Source organism: Bidens hawaiensis, unplaced genomic scaffold (genome assembly GCF_021521415.1).
Source record: "Bidens hawaiensis isolate Kalapana, Puna unplaced genomic scaffold, B.hawaiensis_p1.1 tig00043759_1, whole genome shotgun sequence".
Lineage (NCBI taxonomy): Eukaryota > Viridiplantae > Streptophyta > Magnoliopsida > Asterales > Asteraceae > Bidens > Bidens hawaiensis.
The window spans coordinates 47,344-64,667 of NW_027497765.1; positions in this window are offsets into that span (position 1 = coordinate 47,344).

The following is a 17,324-nucleotide window of genomic DNA, read 5'->3' on the forward strand; positions in this document are numbered from 1 at the left end:
TTGTTTGAGTTTGTACTTTCATTGTGTATTATGCAAACGTCTTAATATCAGCTTCAACACCGAGCCTAAATCCACGTCAGCTTATGTGTCAACCGGTTCAGGTAAGTCCGGGCTAATATCTCAGTCTGGTGCTCGTTAAGCTGGAGCAATGACCGAATTTCCACTTATCTGTCCAAAGTATGGGCTCACGTTCTCGCTGTCGTTAACGGATACCGCGGATCCGAGAGGCTCAAACTCATCAAACTAGTGTCTCAATCTGCTGCTGGTTATGTAGGCGCAATGAATTCTTATACCGCACATCTACTATATATTTATACGTATATATATACGCCGATAATTCTTTAATATACGCAACATGACCAACTTAGAATACCCACAACTAAAAATAAAACTAATAACAAGCCTAAGATTAAGCTTAGTGACGACTGATATGTGTTTGAGTGAACACAACTACGGTTGCTGGTGGTGGCCAAAGGTCAAGACCGTTGGAGTTTAAAGATATCGAAGAGGCAGATTTGAGATGCCGATACCGAGAGCATCCAAGAAAGGGTTCGTTTGGCACTGCCAGTTTTTCCCAAGGTAATCACCGTAACTGATTCAAGATGTCCATAACGATATCAGCCAATAAATTGAATGGTCGTTTTGCAATGTCAATTTTCCCATAGAAGCCCTACTACCGAACACGCTTTGCCGAATTGTGAATAATAATATATTATTCATAAATAAAATAATATTAATAATAATTATTATAAATAACAATAAATAACAAAAAGAAAAAAAACAAAAAACATAACAAGACAAGCTGGTTGGTTTTTCTAGAAAAACTACCCTATACGCCGCGTATAGGCCTATACGCGGCGTATTAGTTTAATTCCAACCTGCCCTGCAAAAGATGGGAAAGGTTGTCAACTCATACCTTATACGCGGCGTATTGCTTTTGCTGAATTATTGGAGCCCGGCTCCCCTCCCTTCCCTCCTTTCCTTTCTTTATTATAGATGGAGACGTTGTATCTCTCAACGTTCAACAAAAAAACAACACAACATTTGTATTATATATACCCAGAATGTCTTGGTTTAACCATTTATTTTCAAAGGAGGAGCCGGGTTACGCCGCTAACGATCAGCCTGGCACGTCGTGTTTACTCGACTTGAACCAGGTTTCGTTATATATTTATTTAGTATGAATTTGGTAGTTTTTTTTACAAACACATGCTGCATTACGTTTTGTTAGGAGTATGTCGGGTATGATACGCAGCCCCAACAACCTTACTGTCATCCCGAACAGTTTTATGGTAACACTGGCTCGCCGGGCTTGCCAAACTTGAACCAGGTTTCGTTATATAGTCTTATTGTAAATATATGGTTATGTTATTATTATTTTAATATTCTTATTTATTATTAAAATAATATATTTTATTTTTTATAGGTATTATTATTTATTATTATCACTACCACTGTTGTTTGAATTTCTAATTTATGTATGGTAGGAGTACTTCGTGTCGGATTACGATAGTCAGCTGTCGTACCCGTCATCTGTCGCCTGGTCGGATTATGGAGGTCAGCCAACGTCATCGTACCAGCCACCGGTACCAAATGATCCGTTTTACGGAACCGAGTCTTCATCGCACCACGGGCGAAATGATCAAGCCGGGCCAAACCCAAATAATGAAGATGGGTACGATGACGACTATATACGCGAGGTGAAGGTTTCGTATAAAACAGATGCTATAAGACACCGTGTGTTTTGTTTAATTTAATATTGTTTGTTTGTATGTTATTTAATAAACGGCTTAAGAATTAGCATAAAATGTTTCAGATTTTTAAGAGCCGCGAGGAGCTGGAGAAATGGGTAAAAATTAGAGGACGGGAGCATGGGTTTGTTGTTGTGGTCCAGCGGTCAAGGAAAAACACCGTGGACCTTGCATGCAATCGTGGAGGCGAACCCAAAATAAAGGTGACGGTGAGACGTCCGACAACATCAAAAAATGCTGTCCATTTAAGATCCTGGGTAGGTATGACTCGAGGGGTGCATGTTGGAGGGTTTAAGTGGTAAACGAGACTCACAACCACGATCCCGTTGAATTCGAGGAGGGGTGTGCATCTTTTAGAAAAATGAACACCGACCTGCTGGATATGGTTGAGAGTTTACACAGGGCCGGCGTGAAGCCGCAAGAAATCGAAGCAGCCCTCCGCGAAAAGTTTCCCGGTGTGCAACCTGTAATAAAAGATATATACAACCACACCGCCATGATTAGGTAGGATGGGCTACTAGGCGACACCACTATGAAGGTAGTTCAAAACACTTGTAGTTTTAATGTGTACTTGTCGTGCTTGTAATATTTACCAAAGTTTTATTTCATCCAACGCAGCCGCTGGAAAACTTTCTCGCATGCAACGGTTTCACGTTCTATACCCGAGAGAGTGATACCAACGACAGGACGGAGGAAATTTTCTTCTGTCATAGTAAGTCACATAAGATGTGGTGTGTGTTCCCTGAGGTGCTGATAATTGACACGATGTACAACACCAACATGTACGACTGGCCGTTGGTTCAGTTATCGGTGTGACCTCGACATCACAGTCGTTTTGTATCGCCGCCGCGTTTGTGATTAGGGAACGATAGAGGAACTTCAGCTGGGCTCTGGAGAAACTTAAACAAATGCTCGACGACTGCATGGAGCCACACGTGATCCTGACTAATGCGGACCAGGCCCTCATGAACGCATGCGACACGGTCTTCCCTAATGCCACCAAAAATTTATGCAGGTGGCACATATCCTAGAATATAAGGAGAAAATTTAAGGGCTTATATAACACGGAAATGGGGACGGACTTTGCGTACTGGTGGAAGGTCCTGTATCAGTCGCCGACGATATAGGAGTACGACCACCGTCGCCTCAACATGGAGCGTCATTTGATACGGGACGACAGAGCCGGTGAGTTCTTCGTATCACCTGACACTTTTTAATAGCCTAAACATACGTCTTAATAACGTTTCCTTTTATTTTTCTGAGGTCTGGCAATACATTTGCAAGAGCTGGCTGGATCCATACAAACACAAGTTTGTAGCCTGCTGGATCGACGAACGCCGAAACTACGACGAACCGAGTTGAGAGCCAGCACTCAAATCTGAAAAGTTACCTCAATGGAAGCAACAACTCGCTAGACACAATTTCCAGGCAAATCCTTAAAATGGTCAACTCGCAGATGAAAGAAACGGTAAATCTTTTGAAGCCTCCCGTTCGAAGGTCAAGGAAGGACATCGACAGCATGTCTGGTTGAAGAGGTTAATAAACAGGGTGTCGATTCACGCTCTGGGTCTACTTGTGAACGAGTATGGGTTGATACACAAGATGCGTAACGGCGGCGCTTCATGCGACCACCATTTGTATTCGTCTTCAGGGCTGCCATGTGCTTGTCGGATTGAGGGATACATAGTTAACGACACGTGTATCCCAATAGAGGATGTTGACCCGTTCCGGAGGAGGCTTAATTTTGATCCAGTCTGTCCGCCGAACGAAGAGCCAGACTGCGCAGCAGGTCTATGGGACATCACATATACGCTATCGTCTATAGATGACCCTAATCAAAAGAAAAGTTTTTTCGCCAAGCTCTTGTCTGCTATTCCAGGGAGATCTAAAAAGAAGGAACCAGAAAAAAGAGAGGCTCTTCGGGGGGGGGGGGTCCCAAAAAACCAGATCCCCCAAGCCACAGCGCATACACCCCTGCTCCAGATCTCCCCAGACACAGCTCCTACAACCCATCCTCGTCACAAGGGCCCAGCCAAGAAACCCCCACTCCATCCTCGCCGACTCGTTCGTTGTCGCAGTCAGCGTCGCGGTTTAAAACTCCTGGTGGACGACCTAAGACATCGAAACCTACGGGAGCTCACCTCGGGTTTCCTTTGATGGTTTCGCCAGCGCAAGTACCGGCGATAGAAACGTTTAGGAGCGTCATTCCTAGCTGGGCCCAGCCGTTCGTCCAGACATCAAAAACGTATGCCCAGACGGTAACTGCGGTTTTCGATCAATCGCAGTGGGTTTGGGGATACATGAGAAAGTTTGGCCGGATATTAAGCGAGCGACGCAGAACGAGCTGGAAACGAATGAAGGGTGGTGAAGGGCGATGTTCAACAAAGAGGATGACAGATTGTACGGCTGGGTTCATTCCAGCATTCCGTACTCCAATACGGTCAAACCGGCGCCGCCGAGTCGTTGGTTCAACTTACCCGGGCACGGGCACGTGGCTCCTCAGACATACGCGTGTGTGTTAGTCAACCTAGCAGGCAATTAGACCGAATCTTACTTCCCACTGAGAATCGGTCCTGACTTGGTTCCGGATCCACAGGTTATAGGCATCTAACTGGGGAGGTGATCACTGTATATATATATCAACCTGGTATGGGATTTCCTAATGCCTACGCCAAACCTTAATTGGGAAAGAAGCGCCGTACTGGCGGCGCTCGAATGGAAAACACGATTCGGACAACGTTTGAAGGAGTACGAAGACATACGCTTGGGTTGGTGAAGGGAATCCTTTAACGTAGATCTAAACAGCTTATAGAAATCAATGGACAAAAAGTCTATAATAATAATAAATATTAAATAATAAATAATAAATAATAATAATTTTAATAATAATAAATAACAATAATTAATTAACAAATTAATATTAATATGAATAACTAAATAATAAAAAATAAAAATAAAAATAAAAATAATAATAATAATAAATAATAATAACTAAATAACAAATTATTATTAATATTAATAACAAATAACAAATTATTATTAATATTAATAACTAATAAATAATAAATACTAATAAATAATGAAAATTAAATAAAAAAAATAGGCCTAATACGTCATGTATAGGCCTATACGCGGCGTATTGTCCCCTTATATCAGTCACCGGCAGCTCAACAACCACATAATTTAAAATTTCAAACTCCCGCCTTATCAACCGAGCATCCGAGCATCCACACACGAGCCTATATCGGACGGACACCGACCGGAATACCAAACAAGCCGACAAGATTTCACCCAACACCGATACGACATGGAGGTAATTTTTTAATATTATGTTGATGATGATTATGTTAACATGATGATGATGATGATGATGTGATGATGATGATCCTGTTGTTTGGATGGATAAAACCGTCGGCTGGAGTCCGGCCGTAAAATAGCCGGAGTCCGGCCGTCGGTTTACAGGGACTATCAGACGCGGCGTATATCCCTATACGCGGCGTCTGATATAATTTTTTTTTATTTTCTGTTTTATTATAAATATTATTATTAATATTTATTATTAGTATTTATTATTATTATTGTTGTTGTTGTTATTGTTATAATTATTATTATTATTTGTTATTATTATAGTTTGTGGACGACGAGATTGAGGCCGAGCTCGAGCAGGTGGGGCGGGGCCAGGGCTATGTCCGTGGCCGGGGCCAGGGGCGGGGCCGCGGATCCCCCGAGGGCAACGACGTGTTGCTCACCTACCCTCATGTGCAGTTTGATGAGGGTTCTCCCGCCCACACACGATACATGCGCCTACGCCAGATGCACCCGTTTCCCAGCACGATTATATCCTGGTCGTTTTTGGAGTCTTGTGACGCGCACCAGCGGGCGGCTGAGTACATTGGACAGGATACGCCCTGGAGCCGATACTTCAGTATGCACTATCAGCCCACCGGGAGCTGACGCTGGAGGTTTACAGCACGATACGCGTTACGTAAGTTTACTTCACATTGTTATGTTTTTAATATGTTTATTATATTATATTAAATTATATTTATTATATTATATTATATTATTACTATTAAAATATTAATATTATTATTAAGATATTGTTGTTATGAAAATATTATTGTTAGTAAAATAAAATACTATTATTGTATTTATTAAAATAGTATTATTATTATTATTAAAATAATAAATTTAAATACTATTTAAATATAAATTATATTATATTATTGCAGGCCCCGCGCGTCTGGTACGCCAGAGATTCAAATGAGGGTGCCAGGCGCTGATACGACACAGTCGGAGGTTTACTTCCGCATGTTCGGGCATGACGTCCACCTCTCGCTGGAGGAGTTCGCGGTTGCTCTGAGCTTATACACCGCGCAGGAGGTACGCAGCCCGATATACACGGAGAGCATCCACCAGATGCCGGAGGACGAGCTGCGGGTATGGTGGCGGGCAATCAACGATCACGACTTTGGGGATAGGACCTTGGACACCAGTTCTAAGGTCTCGGCTATCAGGGACCCGCTGCACAGGTACATTCTTAAAATGTATTCTATTGTTTAGTATAATGTAATGGCCATGGAGCCCTGGTGGACGGCCTGCGTATCACTCTGACCTCTCCCAGTCCGCTGGACCGCCTCCGTTGCGGCGACATGCACATTGTGCGTTCGTTCCCCGGGCCCAACGGCCCGTGGGACCGACTGGTGGCCGGGGCGAGGGCACGTGTGCCTCACGTCCCGGTGCCTTTAGTCGAGCCTCCCCCGCTCGCGGCACCGGATGTGGAGCTTGTCTACGAGCCTGTCGACGCGGGGGAGGGGGCCGGCGGGGATTCGGACGACAGTGGTGTCGGACGTGAGGATCCTGACGCATCTCAGGTACGTTTTAATATATTAACGTTTTATCGTTTCTTTTAATTCGACTTCGTACTAAACGTATTTATGTGGTTTTGTTATTAGGGGCCGACGCAGCACGTTCCACGCACATATCGCGCGTTGCGTCTGGGTCCCGTCACCGACGCTATGTTGGAGGCCCTAGAGTTGGAGATGAGGCGAATGTCGCGCCAGATTGACTGGCGGATGAGCCAGATGTCGCGCCAGATCGACTGGCTTGTTGGCAGCCGGGTAGCGGAGCTGTCTGGACAGCAGTACACCGTGCCACCGCCACCCCCCCCCCCCCAATTTTGACCACGAGGCGAGCACGTCTGGTGTGAGACACGGACGGGGCGACGACGTGGATGCCCCGGATGGTTCGGGGCCGAGGCGCAGGGGAGAGGACGACGCCGACATTGGCGACGCGTTCAGGGGGGCTCGTGGGCCACGACGACGACATGGGCATGGACATTGGGGACTTCACGTAGATTTTATGTTTTAGTTGTCGTATTTTCTTTTATTTGTACAGATTTAACAATGATTTTTGATATATATATATGTGTTAACTGTTTTTCACCGAAAGGATATTAAAAAATAAATAATTAATTAATTAATTAATATATAATGATAATAATAATAATAATAACAAAATAACAAAGAATAAAATAAAAAAAAAGACATAACAAGACAAGATTAGTTGGATTTTCCAGAAACACCAACTCATACGTCACGTATAGGTCTATACGCGACGTATACACTTGTGTTTTAGCAATTGGACGGTGTCTCTAAAAAATCCGTAAATAAATTGTATGAATAGATATAGGATGCAATTAGTTTGGAGTGGGTGGAAACAGCAAGCAGTTCAGTCCAGCTGGAGTTGTGGTGTAGGCCAATTAATGCCAGCTTTCTTTAGGAGACATGGTCATTTTTTATGACCTTGGAACCTGTGCTTGGACCAAATGTCACTCAATATTATTATTTTACCTGCAAACTATGTCCCTCAAAACTTATCTATTTGTACCACTTGACCTCACCACCCTCTATATTTTCAAAATCAGTACCATATTGCTTGTTTTTATTCATTTTTATTTTCTTCAGAAAAATCATATCAAACATAGAGTTTAAATGTCAATTATCCTCGATCTAATTGATTGATGTGAGGCACCCAAACCAAAGACTTCGGAAGATGTTAGGGTCAAGTCTTATCTATGATTAGGTCTGTAAACGAACCAAACGTTGGGTGAACTATTCGTAAATCGTTAGACAGGATGTTCGTTTATGCTTGTTTATTTAATAAACGAACGAACATGAACACATGTTCTGTTCGTTCATTTATGTTCATGAACGTTCGTTTATGTCCGTTTATTTATGTTCGTTTATGTATTAATAGAAATTAATTAAATGTTATATGAATAAATAATCTGCTTAAAGGTTTTACATTTGTTAATTTGTGTTCATTTAAGTGTTTTCATTTAAGTTCATTTATGTTGTTTGTGTTCATTTACATTTATTCATGTATGTTACTTTATCTTTGTTCAGTTGCGTTCGTTTAAATTTTAAACAAACGAACACAAATGTTCATTTTTAAATAAACGAACATGAACAGAAATATTTGTTCGATTAAGTGGCCGTGTTCTTTTAAAGTTAAACGTACGAACATGAACATGCGTTTGTTCGTGTTCATTCGATTCGTTTACAGGCTTTCATTATTCACATTGAGGAATATACCGGTTTCAATCTATAGGCTCAGCCGATTTTATTTGTGTTCGTGAACACATTAATTTCCTTAATGAACGAACACGAACATAAAATCTCGTTCGGTAAGTGTTATTGAACACGTTATTTTCTTAACGAATGAACATAAACAAGGCCGTGTTCGTGTTCATTTGGTTCATTTACAGCCCTACTTGTAAGAAAAAGTTACTGTGTACCAACTCCCAAGTTGGGTCAGGAGGTTTATTTATGGTGACTTTTCTCACCTGTAGTGGAATAAAGATAACTGGGTGAGTCAATAACTCGCCAGTGATCAAAATCACCGTTTAAAAACTGTTGAGTTAAAATCATGTTTATGATCATGTGATATGTAAAAATTTTACATGTAAAGCACGAGAAATTAAAACTTTGGTCCCATGTCCCAACCGTTGACTCGGTCATCATGATTTTGACTTTGGAATGACTATTTGATATAGAGCAAAGGTTTTACCTTAAATCGATTTGTGGCTTTCTTAGTATCACCTTCATCATCATGATATGCACGTTTGAAACCCATAATCTGTCCAGGCCAAGACCAGCCATAAAGGACCAGGTTCTGGCCGACTTTATTGCAGAAGTGCCTGCATCGCGGTAAAAAGAGTGCCAGGAAGAGGCTCAACCCTCTCCAGCACAAGACATCAATGATGTCTGGCGACTCTACACTGATGGGGCAGCCAATAACGAGGGTTCAGGCGCAGGGCTAAAGCTAACCAACCCAGCGGGCCAAGAATACACCTACGCTATTCGATTGGATTTTCCAAGTACGAATAACGAAGCCGAGTATGAGGCATTCCTGGCTGGGCTGAGAATTGCGCGTAAGATGGGAGTGAAAAACTTGGAAGCCCACGTGGATTCCATGTTAGTAGCCAATCAAATCAACGGGACGTACACGGCCGTGAACGACACAATGGCCCTGTACCTCGCACAAGCAAAATCCCTTATGCGCGATTTCAATGACTGCAAAGTCATACACGTCAAGCGAAGTGAAAACAAATCTGCGGATGCGTTAAGCAAGCTTGCTTCATTAGCCTTTACCCACCTAGGAAAGGATATCCATATTGAACTCATCCAGACACCTTCGGTCCCGCACAAGGAAATTTGTGTCATCCAAACCGGCACGGAAACGTGGATGACACCAATAATAAAATACCTTGCGACAGGTACACTACCGGAGTCCAAAACACAGGCAAGAAAACTACGCTGTAAGGCAATGAATTATCAACTCGTCAATGACATCCTTTACAGACGTAACTTTCTTGGCCCACTCTTAAGATGCGTGGACAACCAAGATGCTGACTACCTCCTAAGGGAAGTACACGAAGGCATCTGTGGAGTACACGCAGGTCCCCGCGCTGTTGTAGCCAAGCTAAACAACGCGGGATACTTTTGGCCGGGGATGCATACGGATGCACTGGCATACATCAGAAAATGCAGGTCTTGCCAGCTTTACGCACCCAACACGCACCGCCCGAAGAATGAACTTGTTCCAGTCACTTCTTCATGGCCATTTCAGAAGTGGGACATCGATGTGACAGGCCCATTTCCTACAGCAGCAGGAAATGTTCAGTTCCTAGTGGTAGCCATCGACTACTTCACCAAGTGGATAGAAGCAAAACCTTTAGCCCAAACAACCGCGAAACATATCAAAAAATTTATTTGGGAATTTATTATTTGTCGTTTTGGACTTCCACAGAATTTGGTGAGCGATAACGGCACCAACTTTGCTGACAAGAAGCTACAACAGTGGCTAAAAGAACTTCAAATCACCCACACCTTTACCTCAGTGGCACACCCGCAAGGTAATGGTGAGGTGGAAAGAGCAAATAAGAGCATCGTCGAAGGCATCAAGAAGAGACTATCGGAACACAGATCCGGCTGGGTGGACGAGCTTCCGCACGTCCTTTGGGCAAACAGAACGCTGAAGAAGGCCAGTACGGGAGAAACCCCGTTCAGCCTCACTTATGGCACTGAAGCCATGGTCCCGGTCGAAATTGGTCTACCCTCACCAAGGGTCTTGATTCAGCCAGAAGACAATGATGCGGAAAGACGGTTGGATCTTATGCTAACCGAGGAACGCAGAGACTTAGCCGCAGTGCGTGAAGAGAACTACAAACGACAAATGCAAAAGTACTACAACACGCGGGTAAAACTCTGCAACTTCAATATAGGAGACTACATACTGCGTAACAACGAGGCTTCAAACCAAGAGCGCCCGGGAAAGCTGGCCCCGGTCTGGGAAGGGCCATACATTATCAAAGAAGTCCTGAGAAAGGGCGCATACCGGCTCGAAAGGCTCGATGGCACTCCCATCCCAAGAACATGGAATGGAGCTCAATTACGCAAATGTTATATGTAGATCAATTCCAAAACTTGTAAAGAAAAGGCCTAGAGCCACTTCTAATGGAAATGATTCTCCTTTCATAATGTGTTTACCTTTATACTTATGAACTTCCCACTGGTACCGGTATTCACCGCATAAACGGGAAGAAGTAAGTCGTTACGTGTGGAAGGCGGCAAAACCCGCATAAACACAATAAGGGAAACATACACGCAGGTATGATGTAAGTAAAGTTTAGCCATCCTTGTAAGTGCAAGTGACGGTCTTACCCGCACAATCACGAACAAGGAAGCAAAACTTCAACCTATCATCTACCACGTTCAAAGGTTATCCTAAAAAAAAAAAAAAAAAAAAAAGATAAGGAAAACCTACACGCAGGTCAGATATGGGTAAAGTTTAGCCATCCTACTAAGTGCAAGTGACTGTCATACCCGCACAATCACGAAAGAGGAAGCAAAACTTCACACCTATTATCTACCACGTTCAAAGGTTAACTTATCCTCAAAGATGAGGAAAACCTACACGCAGGTCAGATATGGGTAAAGTTTAGCCATCCTATTAAGTGCAAGTGACGGTCATACCCGCACAATCACGAAAGAGGAAGCAAAACTTCACACCTATTATCTACCACGTTCAAAGGTTAACTTATCCTCAAAGATGAGGAAAACCTACACGCAGGTCAGATATGGGTAAAGTTTAGCCATCCTATTAAGTGCAAGTGACGGTCATACCCGCACAATCACGAAAGAGGAAGCAAAACTTCACACCTATTATTTACCACGTTCAAAGGTTAACTTATCCTCAAAGATGAGGAAAACCTACACGCAGGTCAGATGGTAAAGTTTAGCCATCCTACTACGTGCAAGTGACGGTCCTACCCGCACAATCACGGAAGAGGAAGCAAAACTTCACACCTATCTACCACGTTCAAAGGTTAACTTATTCTAAACACTTGGAAAATTGCTAATTTAAACTAAAGTATGTAAGTCATATAACGTTTATAAAGCAAGGAATCCAATGAATCAAGCGGTCTTAGCCGCACAAAGATTTACATTTCATAAATATTCGTTACAAGAATGGCCGGGTAACTACCCGCCTACAAGAAAGTAAATCTATACAAACTAAATCTGTCCTAGCAGCGGGAAGGGATCTTCAGGATCAGGCTTCAGGGCCACTTCCACTTGGACCAGCGCCGTCAGTAGAGCGTGGCTGTTCAAGGAAAGCCTTAAGGATAGTTAGCCCGTCATCAGCAGCAGCAACTTCATTCACCTTCTCCACCACCGGATGCGAGAAGGCGGCGTATTGATTTACTGCTTGGTCATATATGGCTTCAGTATCTACATTGTACAAAGGGAAGTTGGATGGCGGGACGCCTTTCTCAACAAACCCTAGACCAAGCAGGAAGCCGACCCGTTCCCCATCCTCGTGAGAAGCATTGAGGGCTGCGCTCATAGCATCGTCGTAAGATGTCTCTTAGAAGACCCGATGCACAACCTACATAAGAAAATATACAAGTGTCAACACCCTATTTACAAAGAAAAGCGTGAAGACATGAAGATAGACTTACCTGAGACAACGCTTCTCGAAGAAGCCATTCCTTGGCAACCAGAGCTTCTTGAAGGGCGGCTTGAGCTTGGGTGCAGGCGCGTTCGGCTTCGCTTTTGTTAAGGTTGGCAAGTAGCACTTCCTTTGCGGCAGCCTCTTCGACGCCCTTAAGCTTCCGCTCAGTATGGTCAAGCACGCCCCTCTGGTCCAAGATCTCCTGGAGCTTCTTGGCATCTTCCATCGCCAAGGCATCATGAGCACGTTGGAGAGCCTCTAATTTGGCCTTGAGCTCCTCATTCTCCACGCGTAAAGGCTCAGCAACGGCTTCAGCCTTGGTGGCCCTCTCGGTTGCGTTCCTCGCAGTCTCCTTAGCCAGCCGAAGCTGTTCGTTAACAGCTTGGGCAGCCTTGGAGCGGGCCTCGAGTCGCGCTTGAACCTCAACCTCGAGGGCCTTGAAGGCCTTCTCCTTCTCCGCAGCAGCTGCGGACAGCTGTTGGTTCTCCTCCCGAAGAGCCCGCGCTTGAGATACTTCCTTGGCGCGAGCTGCTTTCAACTTGTCGTTTTCACGACAAAGCAGCTCGACGCGCGGCTGCATCCGGGCATGGAGAACCCGAAGCTCGTTGGTTAGCCTACCCTCCTGGTAGCTAGCCATGGCTTCCCCCAACGCACCATGGGGAGCAGCGTGGCGAGCCCATTCCACGCACTCCACAGGGGTACGAAGGGTTGTTCCTCGGCGGATGTTCCATCGTGGAACATACACTTCATTGGAATCCGACACTGCAAAAAACAAAAAGCAGTTAGGAAAAAATGATAAAAAATATATGTAGAAAAATGGGCCAAAAGAACCCTACGCACCTGTAGGGTCAATTACAGGCCGATAGCCGCCGAACCCATCACCTGAACCCAATGGAAATCCATCCAAGAGGTCAGGCAGATGGGAAGGTGGCGGAGAGATGCGAGAAGCCCCACGCGTACCTGATGGACCGGCCGTCGTTGCCGATGGTGGGGGCATGGTTGCAGCCGCCGTGGTCGCCACTGCGGTCGCCGCCGCAGAATCCGCGGCAATCGTAACCGCCGGCTCTGTGAAGGATGCTGTAAAAATCGCACTCACAGCCGGCGGTGACGTCATCTCGGCTGGAACAGTCGGCTCAAAGGAGTGAGCAACTGATCCAGCGGAAGCAGGCGCAGGCGCCTGGGTCGACGCCTCAGGTAGGCTGACCAAGCCTACCGTCATTGGCGGAGAGGTACTACTAGGCGCTTCACCCTGGAATGCGCCAACATCCACGCCTGCGTAAAGAAGAAAAGTGTTAAAACAGATAAAGCTATGAAGATAAAAGCTAAAAGAAAGTTGTACTTACGGGTTTTCTTGAGCCTAAAGGTACGGAGAGGCGGGGACGGACCCGATGGAGCCGGCCTTTTTGCGCCGGTCACTGTCGTCTTCTTTGGCTCTCCGGAGGTGACAGTCGCAACCTCCGGAGCTGTGGTCTTACCACCACCGGGATTCCCCGCCACCTCTTCGCTCTCAGTCTCCGAGTCAGACAGAGCCACCGGATCGGCAGTGGAAGCCACCTTCTCCTTTCCCTTCCCGCCGGCAGCCTTCTTCTTCCGCACCAACGGAGGACCATCTGCGGATTCCTCATCAGAACATACGATTAGAGGAATTCCAGCAGAGGTTTCAGCATTGAGAGGTCGAGGGGCGAAGAGCGCCTTACCTGGCCGACGGGCACTGAGGATCTCATGGCCTAGCGGATAGACCTCCACGAACCGATCCGCCGTTTGTTCGAGGATGGGCAACTCGTTCTCATCTAGAGCGTGAGTACCCATCCGTGCGGGACCGTCAGCCTCCCGCGGGTTCAGGAGCGACTGCAGGTCGTTCCCCTCTGAAATAAACAGGAAAAAAGTTAGAAGAAATTCAAAATCAACAAAAGGGAAAAAGGCATACCGTAAGGAACAGAGTTCGAACCGTATTCGAGGACGATCGGAATCTTGCGCGCATCAGCCTCCTTCCACACCCGGCTCATCCCCAGCATTACCATCCCGGACTCCGCAAACCGGTAAACCGGAGATTGGACCCGAGATATCTGGGCAAACCATTCCGCCTCCTGGTAGCTGGAAGCGTGAAGGCTGGGAAGTGCCTGCCCATTCTTGAATTTCATAGCAATGGGGATGGCGCGGGCGGATATGAAGAAAAACTCCATCTTCCACGCGCGAAGACTGCGCTCGGTCGCACAGATCTTCAAACCCTTAATCCGGGTTGTCAACGTGTACCACCCCTGGATGCACCTCCAAGTGTAGAAGGTCATCAGGCGGTCAACATAGGGCTCAATGCCCAGTATCCGGCACACCCACTCAAAATGGCGAATCTTGGCGATCGCCATGGGGTGCAACTCGGTCAAGTGAACACCATGCCTCTCAAGGACACGGTAAACAAACTTTGTCAATGGGAACCTAAGATTCCCATAGACAAAGAATGCTGCATAAACCCCGATCTTGCCTCGGGGGGCATCGTACACGGTCTGATGGGGTTCAGAAAACTCAGGCTCGAGAGACTCGAGCATGAACTTCCTGACAACATACCGGTACAGATCGCCAGGAAGAGCACACTGGCACTCACCAGCAGTACTTCTGTCGTCAGCTGTAGAATCGATTTCACGAGACATCTTGTAAAAGAAGAAAACGATTTCGGGAGAATGCTTGCCTGAAAAGGATAAGTATTCGCCGGAAATCGTAAAGAAGATGAAGAAGAGTGAAAGTGTGGATTACAAATAACCCTCTCCCCCTTTATATACTAATCGCAATTAATGCGATGAAATTAATGCGGAAGAGAGAGAAAACGAAGGTGCAATGAAACTATAACACGTGGCAAAAAGCAAGCTGGCAACAGCTGTTGACAGGACGCACACCATTAATTTCGCGGCCACGCGCCCGAAAAATCGCGCCCACGCGCCTGAAAAAGCGTCTGGAATGACCATGTACTGTCACGTCGCCATAACTTCCTGCACGTCCTGACACAGTCAGAAGAAACCGTCGCACGACGTTTCAGATGTTTGGACTGTTCCTATCTTTCCACCAACTCTTCGAATTTCAAAAAATTCAAAATTCAAAAAGATTCAAAAGTGAGCGGGAAAATACCCCTTACCTTGGCAACCAAGTAACCGTAAGACGGGTGCGGGTACAGTGTTAAGGCAAAACCCTTCACATACCTAACACCCGCAGGGAATTGAAGCCAAGAATAACTTGGCAACCAAGTAACCATCAGACGGGTGCGGGTACAGTGTCAAGGCAAAACCCTTCACATACTTAGCACCCGCAGGGAATTGACGCCAAGAATACCTTGGAAGTAAAGTAACCGTAAGGCAAGTGCGGGTACAGTGTCAAGGCAAAACCCTTCACGTACTTAGCACTCTGCAGGGAATTCAAACCAAGAAGGATCTTCTGGGCCATGCTTGCGGAAACGTGAATAACATTCCCGCACGACGGGAACGTCGAGAACTATATTGTTTGAAACTCCAAAATGGAATTGGTGGTTTTAGCATAAATGATCACTATGTCGAAAACCACCAAAACCTCATGGAGAATCCACACAATTGGGACTCAACACTCCTGACGCGCGAGGAGGTTACAAACTTACCCGCTTCACGCCCAAAGGTCAAGCAGAAAAGTCGGGAATTTCTGCGTGACATCAGGAAAACCGCGGGATGAATCACCACGGAAAACCGAAAAACTAAATCCTTTTCAAAACCCCTTGCTAAGTCCAAAAGTTCACCTCACTTATTAATAATTCATGAGAAGAACATTGGACTGGGGGGACTTGAAGAGGTAGGTCCCAGCAGAGCCCAGTTGGACCCGCAAGACTCACCTTGAACAGGGACGTCTGCGCGATGACCAACTGCTCCAGCAGGACCCACCATGCTCAAAGAACCTTACGCGCAGTACGCCAGCTGTACCCGCAGGGAAAGCCTCCCAATGGTAAAGTACCCCGCCTGTTCCCGCAGCTGCGGATACAAGCCATCAGGGAAGGCTACCCGCACTAACAGCAAGGCTACACGCACAAGGCATTCGTTACTTCAGTTGTCACATGAAGGAATGAGCAAGGCGGGAACACTCCCGCTTAAATGAGCCAGTCCGTATGCTTCTGGAAGGTCTTTCGTACTATACCTACTAAGGTATGGACGGAACAGACAGTTTGACCAGAGCGGCCCATGAACTAATCAAGGGTGACAGCTCACCGACAACAATACGAGGAGGAGCACCCTCTAGTACTGTTTGTCACTATTAGCCGCTGCCTACTCACCAACCCTTACGAGGGGACGTGCGCAGCCTACAGTTGGTGGAACAGTGCGTAGCCGGCAGTAAAGGAACAGTATACAGCCGACCTTGTTACTGTTGGCCGTAACCTATCCACCAACCAGCATGGCCTGTGCATACGTCCACTGTTGGTAGAACAGGAATACTATTCAGCCGGCTGTACCTGCTTGGAAACCTACCTTCGGCTATAAATACTCCAACACCTTGGAAGGGTAAGGACATCATCTGATATCTCAATCTTATCTAGCAATCTCTTAATATACTCTTATATTCAGAGCAATCTAGTCTGATTCTCACGCCGGAGGGTGGTCACAAGGAGGAACCCCCCCTTCTCAGTGACGAGCTTACGGTGTCTGTTTTGCAGGTCTCCTGAAGAACAACCTTCTCAGCTAGATCTCATCCGTGGGAAACATTACTTAACCCCCAGATTATCTATAATCTGTCCAGGGTTCACTTAGTGTTTCTTCAGAAACCCAAATCTTTTCTTTTACAAAACTAAAAGTCGTAAGAAGATGATATTTAAATTCAACAAGAGTTTAATAGAAAATTACTGTTGATTGATAGCAACAAGAGTGACGGTTGGTTTGCAAGTTACAACTGAGTTATTGAAAGTCGATAGCAACAATGTTACTGAACATCAATAGCAACAATGTTACTGAACATCAATAGCAACAATATTCCTACCGATAACTTTTCTACTGAATGTTAAATACAAAGCAGTTGAAAGGGTCACACCCAAGCGTCGAATGAAAGTTGGCAGCA